Source organism: Oncorhynchus masou, chromosome 13, assembly GCF_036934945.1.
Source record: "Oncorhynchus masou masou isolate Uvic2021 chromosome 13, UVic_Omas_1.1, whole genome shotgun sequence".
Taxonomy (NCBI): domain Eukaryota; kingdom Metazoa; phylum Chordata; class Actinopteri; order Salmoniformes; family Salmonidae; genus Oncorhynchus; species Oncorhynchus masou.
In genome coordinates this window covers 50,016,432-50,029,187 of record NC_088224.1, presented here as the reverse complement: position 1 = coordinate 50,029,187, position 12,756 = coordinate 50,016,432, and positions in this window count along the sequence as shown.

Genomic DNA, 12,756 nt, shown 5'->3' with positions numbered 1-12,756 from the left:
TAAATATTTGTAACTCTAAGCCATCCATTTACTGCACTGCATTGAATGAATGAGGTTGGTTATCATGCTGTACTACATTTTTTTGTACATTGTTTACAGTTCCTATGCTGAACACATACTGTGTTTGAATTCTGTACAGAGTGGAAAGGCAAAGACATCATGGAGGACGAGGATGCTTGTTTACAGATGTACAAGAGACTGCAATTATAAATATGGTCTATGTGGGGACATAGAGGTTGCCTCTGTCCGAGGTTGGATACGCCATGATAGGAGATTCTTCCCTCGATGTTTGGCAAGAGAAAACCTATCTTGTGATGTGGACGAAGTATCGTGGCCAGACTCAGGCCGGAGAAGAGATGAAGCGTAGCTTAGCACTGGTGACTGCCCCCCCCCCCCCCAATTCCTGTACTGCCCCCTTGGGATGCCACACACACAATTGTGTTCTTTACTGTATTCTAAAGAATATACTTTTGGTTTACATATGTTTATGGTTTTGTTGTATGCTACTGTATACAACAGTAATGTTTGGCCTAATAAATATTTTCTGTTTCTACATTGCATTGGTGTTTACAGTGTACTTGTTACCCCTCTCAGCCGATTACTTTCACTGTAGAACATTTTATTGAAATGTAGATATAAGCCTATGGAAGACCAAAGAGCTTTAGATTTAGAACAACAGTGTTTACATGGTATATCCAAAAATGTAGTATTATGAAAGCAGTGTTTGCCATTTGATGCAAATGCTTCATTCTGACATGTGTTTATGGCATTTTGAATGCAGTGTTACATTTTGAAGGAGATGTGAGGCATTTTGCATTTTGTGTGTGCAGTTTTGGGAATTGTGTGTAGAGTTTTGAAAAAAAGGAGACAGTTTTGAAAACTTGTGTAAGCAGTTGGAAAAAACTGTATTGTAAAAGAAAACAGACAACTTACTTTAATGATACAATCTTGTAATTCCAACCTGTAAATAAATATGATCCGATAAGTTTAAAGTAATGTGCATGGTCTTGCTTGAATATATCTTTATACACTATATGTGTTAAGGCTATAAAACAGCATATACTTCTCATAATTACTGCACAGGCCTATGGAATGACCCAAAGAAAACAATCATTTGAAAGGTGAAATTGACTTCTCCAACTTACCCACGGGAGTTGAAGATGTTTCTCCATTTGTCCAGCTCTGATATTTGTCTGAGGATGTCATCCAGCTCGGTGTTGCGTTTCACAATGTCGGGATACTCTTCCATCTGCAGTGAGGGACATAATAAAGCAACCAGTTGTGAACCCTGACGTGTTGGAGGGAAATATTTAGGAGAATGCTGGCTCTGGTCCAGGGCATTAGTGTGAGTTCCTCTATACTGACGGGACCAGAATGCCAGCAACGAGAAAGGTGTGCAAAGGCCAATTGACCGTGCTCCATCTTGACCCCTATGGCTTCTGTTATCCTGTCAGTAGCAGTGACGCCATTAGGCCTGGGCTTCTAGGGCTTCAGCCTTTCCTCGTACCCCAAAAAATTATAATTTTTATTTCCGTCTGATGAGTTTCCATCGCTTGCGCTATGCAGTATTACACGTTAATGACAAAAATAAATAATACAACATACTGCGCTCGGCAGTAGCAGACACTGCAAGAAGTCCCTGGAGTGACGTGATGCCTGCTGTGATTGGATGAGCATATAGCACAGAGCAAATATGGATATTCGGAACATCTTCCGAAAACAGTCGTATAAAAGCGAGCAGGTTGAGCAAGTTGAGGCAGCAGTGAATGAGGTGGAGAGGGCATAACCGTCAGAAAGTCAAAGTGCAGCAGAAGCAGCAGAGTTAGCCACAGGCTTGTGCAGGGTTGGTGGTAGCTAACTAGTTATTTGACCTCAACATAAAGGTTGGCTAATGCTACTAAGCTAACATTAGCGCTCAGCATCCTTAAGCTTTTGCGTGTCACTCAGAGTAATTTAACAGTATATTCAGTGAATGGGCAAGCTAAGGTTGTTGATATAAGTCATGATATTAGGAAAGGGTTTATTTCCAACAAGTGTATTTGATTGGTTTAATTTCTGTAGCTAGCTTGACTGGCCATCCACATCGGTAGCTACTGGCTGGCTAGCTAGCTGAGACCAAAGAGATGATAGAACTTTTTTCATGTTGACTGAAGCTGAACTACAACATAATATTTAAATGGTAGGTAGCATAAATGTAACCACATGTAACATATGGATTTGCATTAGCATACGCTTCAAAGGTCCAAATTCCAAGTTACATCTCACTTTAATTTGTTTTTGTTATTATATCAAACTGATTAGAATTCTGAAGAATGGCGAAGTCACGTCGGAAAATGTTTTTCATTATTGCCTATAACATAAACTCCAACATAAATAACTTAAAAACAACATTTCAAATTAAAACAAATAATTTGCACTCAAGACAACTGGTTTCAATTACATTTTCAGCAAATTTACAAGCACGTTAGCCTTACCAGCCTGCTAACATTACATTAACACTGAATAAGTCATCCAGTTGCTTTCAACACATGCAGTTGAAGTCATAAATTTACATACAGCTTAACCAAATACATTTAATTTAATCCCAGTACAAATTGCCTGTCTTAGGTCAGTTAGGAACACCACTTTATTTTGAGAATGTGAAATGTCAGAATAATAGTAGAGAGAATTATTTATTACAGCTTTTATTTATTTCATCACATTCCCAGTGGGTCATAAGTTTACATACACTCAATTAGTATTTGGTAGCATTGCCTTTAAATTGTTTAACTTGGGTCAAATGTTTCGGGAAGCCTTCCACAAGCTTCCCACAATAAGTTGGGTGATATTTGAACATTCCTCCTGACAGCGCTGGTGTAACTGAGTCAGGTTTGTAGACCTACTTGCTCGCACAAGCTTTTTCAGTTCTGCCAACACATTTTCTATAGGATTTAGGTCAGGGCTTTGTGATGGCTACTCCAATACCTTGACTTTGTTGTCCTTAAGCCATTTTGCCACAACTTTGGAAGTATGCTTGGGGTCATTGTCCATTTGAAAGACCAAGCATTGTCCATTTGCGAACAAGCTTTAACTTCCTGACTGATGTCTTGAGATGTTGCTTCAATATATCCACATAATTTTCCTTCTCATGATGCCTTCTATTTTGTGAAGTGCACCAGTCCCTCCTGCAGCCAAGCACCCCCACAACATGATGCTGCCACCCCCATGCTTCACGGTTGGGAGGGTGTTCTTCGGCTTGCAAGCCTCACCATTTCTCCTCCAAACATAATGGTGGTCATTATGGCCAAAGAGTTATATTTTTGTTTCATCAGACCAGAGGACATTTCTCCAAAAAGTACCATCTTTGTCCTAATGTGCAGTTGCAAATCGTAGTCTGGCCTTTTTATGGCGGTTTTGGAGCAGTGGCTTCTTCCTTGCCGGGCGGCCTCTCAGGTTATGTCGATATAGGACACGTTTTACTGTGGATATTGATATTTTTGTATCTGTTTCCTCCAGCATCTTCACCAGGTCCTTTGCTGTATTGATTTGCACTTTTCGCACCAAAGAACATTCATCTCCAGGAGACAGACCGTGTCTCCTTCCTGAGCTGTATGACGCCTGCGTTGTCCCATGGTGTTTATACATCCGCACTATTGTTTGTACAGATGAACGTGATACCTCAGGCGTTTGGAAATTGCTCCCAAGGATGAAACAGACTTGTGGAGGACTACAATTAATTTCTGAGGTCTTGGCTGATTTCTTTTGATTTTCCCATGATGTCAAGCAAAGAGGCACTGAGTTTGAATGTAGGCCTTGAAATACATCCACAGGTACACCTCCAATTGACTCAAATGATGTCAATTAGCCTATCAGAAGCTTCTAAAGCCATGACATCATTTTATGGAATTTTCCAAACTGTTTAATTAAAGGCACAGTCATCTTAGTGTATGTAAACCTCTGACCCACTGGAACTGTGATACAGTGAATAAGTTAAATAATCTGTCTGTAAACAATTGTTGGAAAAATTACTTGTGTCATGCACAAAGTTGATGTCCTAACCGACTTGCCAAAACTATAGTTTGTTAACAAGAAATTTGTGGAGTGGTTGAAAAACAAGTTTTAATGACTCCAACCTAACTGTAGCTTAGATAACGACTTCGAACTAAATGTAAAAAATGTTGGCTATGGTGACTTCGGAAAGTGTTCAGACACCTTGACTTTTTTGGAATAAAAGAAACTCCCCAAATACAGATGTGCCCAGTTTGTAGCGTCATGCCCAAGAAGACTTGAGGCTGTAATCGCTTGCAAAGGTGCTTCAACAAAGTACTGTGTAAATGGTCTGAATACTTATGTCAATATATATCTTTAATAAATGTGCAAAATTTCAAAAAATTGTTTTTGCTTTGTCATTATGGTATTGTGTGTGCAGATTGATGAGGGGAAAAAAGCAATTGTAACAATGTTAGAATCTGTAACGTAACAAAATGTGACCCAATTCAGGAACTAGGCATATGTCGCAAGTCACGACTTCAAAGGAGAGCCATTTGAACGTTATTTTTGGCAGAAATGCCTTCTCGAACATGTGAACATTCATGTGCCTTAATAACAAACTTGTATGCCATCGGTAAATACGAATACAATTGTATAATTACAAGCCTTGATGGTTAAGCCACAGAAAAAGTAGCAAAATTCCCACTAGCTGTCACGCCCTGGCCATAGAGAGGCTTTTATTCTCTATTTTGGTTAAGCCAGGGTGTGACTAGGGTGGGCATTCTATGTTCCTTTTTCTATGTTTTTGTATTTCTTTGTTTTTGGCCGGGTATGGTTCTCAATCAGGGACAGCTGTCTATCGTTGTCTCTGATTGAGAACCATACTTAGATAGCTAGCTAATGTTAGCTGGCTAGCTCCCTAGCAGACGTTATTATTTGTTCCCCCGAGCCGTTTTCTTTTCTAGTTAGAGTTTATTGTTAGCTAGCTAACATTGAACTTGATTGGTTAGCTCCCAGCACTGTGGCATTGTTGGCACTATGTTCATTGTTGCTTAACTAGCTAACGTTAGCTGGCTGGGTCGTTAGCTAATGTTACGTGAGATGTGTACAACACCCGTTGAATATGGCCGGTGTCAGTAAACGTCTGCAAAAAAGCGTACTAATTGTTGCCAGCCGTGCTGATTGGGCTATTTTCGTGTAATCCAGAGGTAAACAAATCATCGGCCAGAGCACCAAGTGCGCACTCCGAGAGCGAAATGAGATCGGTGGGACTAAAGCTTAAGAGGGTGTGAATGACGCTGAATGTAGACAAAGAAGAGCTCTTCACTAGATACTAAAACATTCAAAGGCGATTTACTTTCCTATTGTTCCTCAAATGCAGTGTATGATATACCATTTTGTAGCTCTGAATCTCTACTTCTTGCTACATAAATCGAATCCAGGTGGTGAGTCACAAGTGTGGAAAAAGTCAAGGGTTCTGAATACACTGTATATGCAGTAGATGTCTTTACGGGTCCGGCCAAACCCGTGACCTGCAATTCTGTAGTTGACCCTTGGATCTGGGTCGGATCGGATTTGATTGTCACGGGTATGTGTAATAACATTATAAACCCGACTGCAGCAGGAGGGAGGGAGAGAGAACATTGTCATTTTTTTTATTTAACTTTTATTTAACCAGGAATTATTTAACCATGCTTTTGTCACTTCTAGATTAGCCTACTGCAATGCTCTCCTTTCCGGCTACCCGGACAAAGAATAAAATAAACATCAGTTAGTGCTAAACACGGCTGCTAGAATCTTGACTAGAACCAAAACATTTGATCATATTACAGTTAAGGCTAGGGCTGATTTCAAGGCTGTACTGATAACCTACAAAGCATTAAATGGGCTTGCACCTATCTATCTTTCCGATTTGGTACTGCCGTACATACTTGCACCATCAGCCACATACACACACCACAAGGCATGGCGCCTACTGCTAGCTCCTTTGTTCCTCTCTCCCCGGGTGCATGCATTAACAGCTTCAGTTAATAACATAGTTAAAATATATATTTTCTGCTGCTTCTCTTGGATTGGGTCAGACTGGGTCTGAACCTGACCGGGTCTATATGGAGCCTTTGTCTGATTGTCCTCGGGTCTACATATTTTAAACTTTTATTTATTTGGGTAGGGTCCTGGGAGGAAATTGGAACGGACCCGAGAAGACTAATATGCAGCTATATTAGCCAGCCAGCTGATGTTAGCTATTTAGCCAACTAACGTTAGGAGCTATTAGCCTAGCCAACCTTGCCAACCAGCACGGCTATGGTTGGCATGCAAGAGCCCTAATACTGGAGACCAGTTTGAACACAGCATAACTAAAAGATAACCACAGATCAAAAGAGCAGAAACTTACAGATTAATGGCTCGGTTACCATCAGGGTAAGTGTCAGGGAAAATCTAATAGCTATAGTGAGAAAAATCCATAATAGATGTCAGTCAGCTAGCGTGCTAGCATTAAGCTAAGGTGTAAAAGTAACAAAACTCCCGTAGCCTCCATCACAGAGAACATGCCGAGAAATTGACAAAACAAAAAGGAAAATAGATGAGGTACCACCATTACACAATTAGAGCAAGCAGGTGTGATTTCTTTGTTTGTTTTAAGCAGGTGTAATTTTTTATTTTGTTTTGAGCCCACGGCAAGAAGGCAACAGAGCTAATGGGTTCCCATTAGATAACACAGCCATGAAGTCCATGAAGAGCATGACGTGTGGCTAACTTTAGGCAGTTTGAGCTAGCTACCGAGCTAGCATACGAACTCAATAGCACAGAGCAGGTCCGGCATATGACCTTGAAAAATAGTGCATTAGGGGTAGTTCCGAAGACATCCGGAAATAAGTGAATAAATATGTTAAAAAAACTAAACAAACAGTAACTATATTTGTTGTTATAGGTAACCAGATCATGATATTTCTAAATCTTTGCCAACACATTGTGTTGTTTTTTTGTTGAGTAAAAACTTATGCTTCCTACCCTTTTTTAAAATGAGCAATGTAGAACTGACAAAACAAAATGAATCATAGAGGTCTTATAACCTAATCCATTCTAAAGGTAAACATGCGTGGCTAATGTCTGTTATTGTCACGTCCTGACCTTAGTTCCTTTTTTATGTCTCTATTTTAGTTTGGTCAGGGTGTGAGTTGGGGTGGGTATTCTATGTTTTGTGTTCTATGTTTTCTATTTCTATGTGTTTGGCCTGGTATGGTTCCCAATCAGAGGCAGCTGGCAATTGTTGTCTCTGATTGAGAACCATACTTTCTCCCACTATGGGTTGTGGGTAGTTATTTTCTGTGTAGTGTTTTTGTTGCACCTTGCAGAACTGTTTGTTTGTCATTTTTGTTCAGTATTCATCTTTATTGACAGTATTATGAATATGTACCACGCTGCACTTTGGTCCTCTTCTCCTTTTTTTTACCTTTATTTAACTAGGCAAGTCAGTTAAGAACAAATTCTTATTTTCAATGACGGCCTAGGAACAGTGGGTTAACTGCCTGTTCAGGGGCAGAATGACAGATTTGTACCTTGTCAGCTGGGGGGTTTGAACTTGCAATCTTCTGGTTACCAGTCCAACGCTCTAACTACTAGGCTACCCTGCTGCCCCCTCCTTGTTGAGAGGTTAACCTGCAAGTAAGTGTTTCATTGCACTGTGTACTACATGTATATCATATTGGGATGGAAATGTTATACATGTGCTTTTCTTATAACTAATTTCTGTGTTCTATTTATGTGCTGTTCTAATAACCAATTTCTGTGTTTATGCAGGGGTCTGAATGAGCTAATCCTTGGCAGTACACCCAGACCTTGTTTTGAGAACGAAAGACATCTCAGTTTAGAGAGAAGAAGCCTTGTAAGTCTGTCACATGTTATGAACCAGTATTGGTTGGTTACATGAATGAAACACAATGGTAATGATGAATGATTTATACTAAATCATGCAAAAACAACTTGTCTGTGTATTGCCTTATATAAGACAACTGCTGGGACTGCCCCAGTAGAGCTTCTGATTGACATGTGTACTATGGTGCATAGTGTTGTTTGGAACCTCTCCAGTGAGCTGATAATAAAGGATGATTCATTTAAGATTGACTTAGAGCGTCCCCGTATAATAATTTCCACAACAATTTAGCGTCAACAAACAGGATCAGTGATTCCACCTGTGGAGCATCCCAGTGAAGGTCTGCATGGGAGACACAGGTGCAGCATTCCTTAGTGGGAAAGTGTAAGGGAAATTCCCATCTGACCAAAGACTACGTGGAACCGCCCAGAACAGACTTTAACTGAGAGCTGCCTGGGGGAAGATACCTGATATGCAAACTTCTGAGGGACATATCTTCTGAATTTCAGTAAGTCAATTTAAACGACAAAAAAAATGAAAGCGTGTAACACATAAAAAGGTACCCATAGTCTTATAGAGAGAAGACTATTCACTAGTTTTAAGAGAAGACTAGAGCGAGGGCATAACGGTACCATGGAAAGCCCCACTGACAGCTGTCTTTAGGCATTTAGAAGAAATGTCTGTGGTCTGCAGTATTTTTTCGTACGGGGTGTTATGTATATGTGTAGCAAGTAGCGACAAGAGAATCGTTGATGATGCACATAGGGTAATAAGCAGATTACAGAGTATGTTTGGGAATAGTACTAAGTGAATGTGGATGTGAAAGTTGTGTGAATATGGAGAGGATATGAACTGAGTTTTCAAGTTCTGTGTGAGCTGATTTTTTCAGTTCTATGTGAGCTGATCTACAACATTATCTACCTTATCTACAGGTAGAGGATAACATGTCTCAAATCTAATTTGAGATAACATGTCTCAGAGGATGTCTCGAATTACATGTCTCGTTAGTGACGAGGATAACATATCTCTGAGGGTAACATGACACATTTTTTGTGATTACATGAGGATAACATGTCTCATCAGTGGAGATGATGTATAACGTTATTATGTATGTGGAGTTATGAAAGAAGTGAGTACTATTCCAAATATGCTGTTAAATAGACCAACTATTCTCGATATCTAAATACCTGTATGAATAGAACACTAGTGTATGAGATAACTTTGTTAAAACCTCTTAAGGTATAGGGGGCAGCATTTTCACTTTTGGATAAATAGCGTGCCCAATTTCAACTTCCTGCTACTCATGCCAGCAATATAAGATATGCATATCATTAGTAGATGTGGATAGAAAACACTCTGAAGTTTCTAAAACTGTTTGAATCATGTCTGTGAGTATAACAGAACCTATGTAGCAGGCAAAACCCTGAGGACTAACTGTTCAGAATTATTATTATTTTTTGCCTCTGACTGTTCCCTGACTTGTCTTTGCCAAGGGATATTTCATAGGAACCTGTTTTCCTACCACTTTCACTGGATGTCACCAGTCTTTGGAATTTGGTTGAGGTTATTCATTTGTGCAACGAAGAAGAAGCACATCCTGGAACAACGTTACACTATTGAGAGTTGCGCAAGATTTAAAATGGTTTGTTTACTTGCTGTATTGAACACAGATAGCTCCGTCTACAATTTGATCGATTGTTAACGTTTAAAAATACCTAAAGTTGTATTACAAAAGTAGTTTGAAATATTTTGGCAAAGTTTACAGGCAACTTTTGAAATGTTTTGTAGTGACGTTGCGTTTTTTGGCAGCTGTTTTTTTCTGGATGAAACGCGTCAAATAAATGGACATTTGGATATATATGGACGGAATTAATCGAACAAAAGGACCAATTGTGATGTTTATGGGACATATTGGAGTGCCAACAAAAGAAGCTCGTCAAAGGTAATGCATGTTTTAAAATTTATTTCAGCGTTTTGTGTAGCGCCTGCAGTGTAGAAATATTCTACCCTCTTTGTTGACATTGTGCTATCATCAGATAATAGCTTCTTATGCTTTCGCTGAAAAGCTTTTAAAAATCTGACATGTTGGCTGGATTCACAACGAGTGTAGCTTTAATTGAGTATCTTATAAGTGTGATTTAATGAATGTTTGATTTTATATCATTATTTGAAGTGTCCCCTATACCATAAGAGGTTTCAAGGCAATGTAGGAGTATTGTGTGCTTGACTAATTTACTGAACAGGAGATTAGCTCCAGCGTGAAGGCTGTGTTTTGATTTATTTTTTCTCCAAATGCTTTAAATATGGGTCATGGAAATAGTAAGAGCAGGAGGGACAATCCAAACTGGGAACCAAGGGGGCTGCATAAAATAATGTCCAATACATTTAGTAGGGGGGTACTGAACCAAACAGAAGATTGGACAAAATGGACATTTGGAGATTTCCGAGCTGACGTGACACTGAGCACTGCTAAACTGTGAGAAGCCAACTTGAGAGAAAAGAGAGACATAACAATAAAGTGAAAGTGAAGTGGGACGATTTCAGAAAATGGGAGGGAAGCAGAAAATGCAGAGGATAAAGCTGTAAGAGGACTGATGGTAAAACAAGTGGAACTACCAGAGAGGAAAGAGGAGGATGAAGAGAAGAAGAAGAAGCCCTTCTCCTAAGGGAACCCTTTCGTGGGGCCCCCCTGGTATCCACCACTGCCGAATCCTCCACCAGCGGACTGAGTTTGTGGTCTCCCACACCTTCAGAACACATTTGTGGGTGGTCAGGTGCCCGGTGGAGGAGCGGGAGGTTTAGGAGCTGTTGGAAGAGCTGGAGAGGGTGCTGGAACGTAAGATAGAAGGCTACCAGCAAAAACAACAGGAATGGAAGAGTGAAGAAGTAAGCACTAGAGTACCTCAGAAGAGAACTGTAGAAATGTAAGAGACAAAAAGAGAAGAGAGAATGTAGAAATACGAAGCGCAAATTAAGAAGCACAACCAGCAGGAAGAATGTCAGTCAAGAAGAAAGTAGCCAATACGAAAAAGACGAAACAAGCAGCAGTGAGGATAGCAACGAGGAAAAAAACTGGAACGTTACGAGACAGAAGAAAAAGCATCCCCTGGGAATATATCCGATAATATGCTACCCAAACCCCAATGATGGTGGTGGCATGTTGGAACTGAAGAGACTGGGATGTTGATGAAATTAAAGAGCTAGTGGGTGATGTCACTGATCCAGCTGATGCTGTAAAGTTTGAAGAAGAGGTAAATACAATCATCTCCATGTACAACTCCACCACCATAGAAATTGAAGAAATACTCTGCCGCTGTTAAAAATGTAAATGGAAGGACTATAAACATATGTCGGATTGCGATGTATCGTGGTGACCAGCTGGATGCAGTGTTTACAGCTATAAAGGCTGCTTTCCTTAAACACACAGAGTGGCAGAAAATCCATTCTACCAAACAGGGAACTGATGAAAAATTGAGTGACTGCATGGAAAGAGTAGGGACAGTCTTCCTCCAACACTCATGCCTGACGCCTGACCAAGACTAATACAGCAGCCTATTGTGCCAGGCTGTGGTGACAGTACGGAGACAAGATTTGAAGACAGCTGTAACGAATGGGAAACAAAACCACTGCCTGATGTAAAGCCATACATCATGCATTAAGAAAGACAGTTGAATGAACATGAAACTAAAGGACGGAAAGACACTGAAGAAGGCACAGCTGATGTACTACTCTGGAAGAGGAAGAGAATGAAATTGTGGTAACTGTGGACACTGAAGAGGAAGAGGCCGAGGGGCCCCTGCTGGGGCTGACGGAACGACAGACTGAAGCTGTGGGAAGCATTTCTCAAGAGATTGTCCTGAAGGAGGAGAAAAACAAAACGATTGGCCTTCCCCATCTGTTGGTGTACAGGTTGTCAACCCATTGGTACATAGCCCATCTATTAATGTAGCCCAAACAACTACCTCTCCCCCTACTGCATTTATTTATATTTTTCAGTATCCCTGTGGTTGAAGAGTCACAGGAGTAATTTTAGTTTGCGTTTCTTGCGTTGACTTGGACGGTAGTGCCCCAGGATAATGTTGAATCACCATTGATCTTTGCCCAAGAAATGGCTCGGAAGCTAAGAGGGTTTTGTTGCTTCTGTTGTAAACATTTTGGTTCAATATGTTCATGATTTGTTGGTTTGCTCACAGTCAGAGGAGAGATGTCACGAGGACACTTGAGCATTGTTGATTTTCTTAGCAGAAAATGGTCGTAAAATTGAAACACACTCTGATGTCCGCCCCTTGCCTGGGCCTGCCAGACCATACAAAACCTTTTCATCCGTTTGTTTCTGAGATGGGTGGGTTTATGTCAGCAGTTTTGACACATGATGGTGTGGGATATAAGACCTTTTGGTTATTATTCTAGACGATTCAAGGGAAGGGTTTCCTGTTTGAGATCGGTAGCGACTGCTACTGAGTCTGTTTTGGCATGTTCTGATATTGTGGCTATGTCCCCCCTAACCATCCATGTGCCTCATGCTGTGCATGCAATTATTACAAAGGCAAGAACGGCTCATTTGACACCTGCGAGACTGCTAGGCTATCAGAACATTCTGTTGACAATGTCCCATGTTACTCTGAAACGATGCACAATTCTTAACCCTGCAAATCTTCTCCCCACTGCAGAGGACAGTGAAGACCATGATTGTGACTTAAAAGCAGTTTGCTTGGCTGAAGCCTCCATCACTCCCCTGAGGTAAGACATTTTACCAGCCTGTCCAATTAGAAAGTAAATACAGAATGTCTTGTGAGGCTAAAAAAGGAAACAGAAATGATAGACTTCTCTGTCACTACCCCCCTCTTACTGAATGAACGAACCAGTCACTGGAGTTTTGCACCTGCAGAACTTAATGAAATATTATTGTTAAA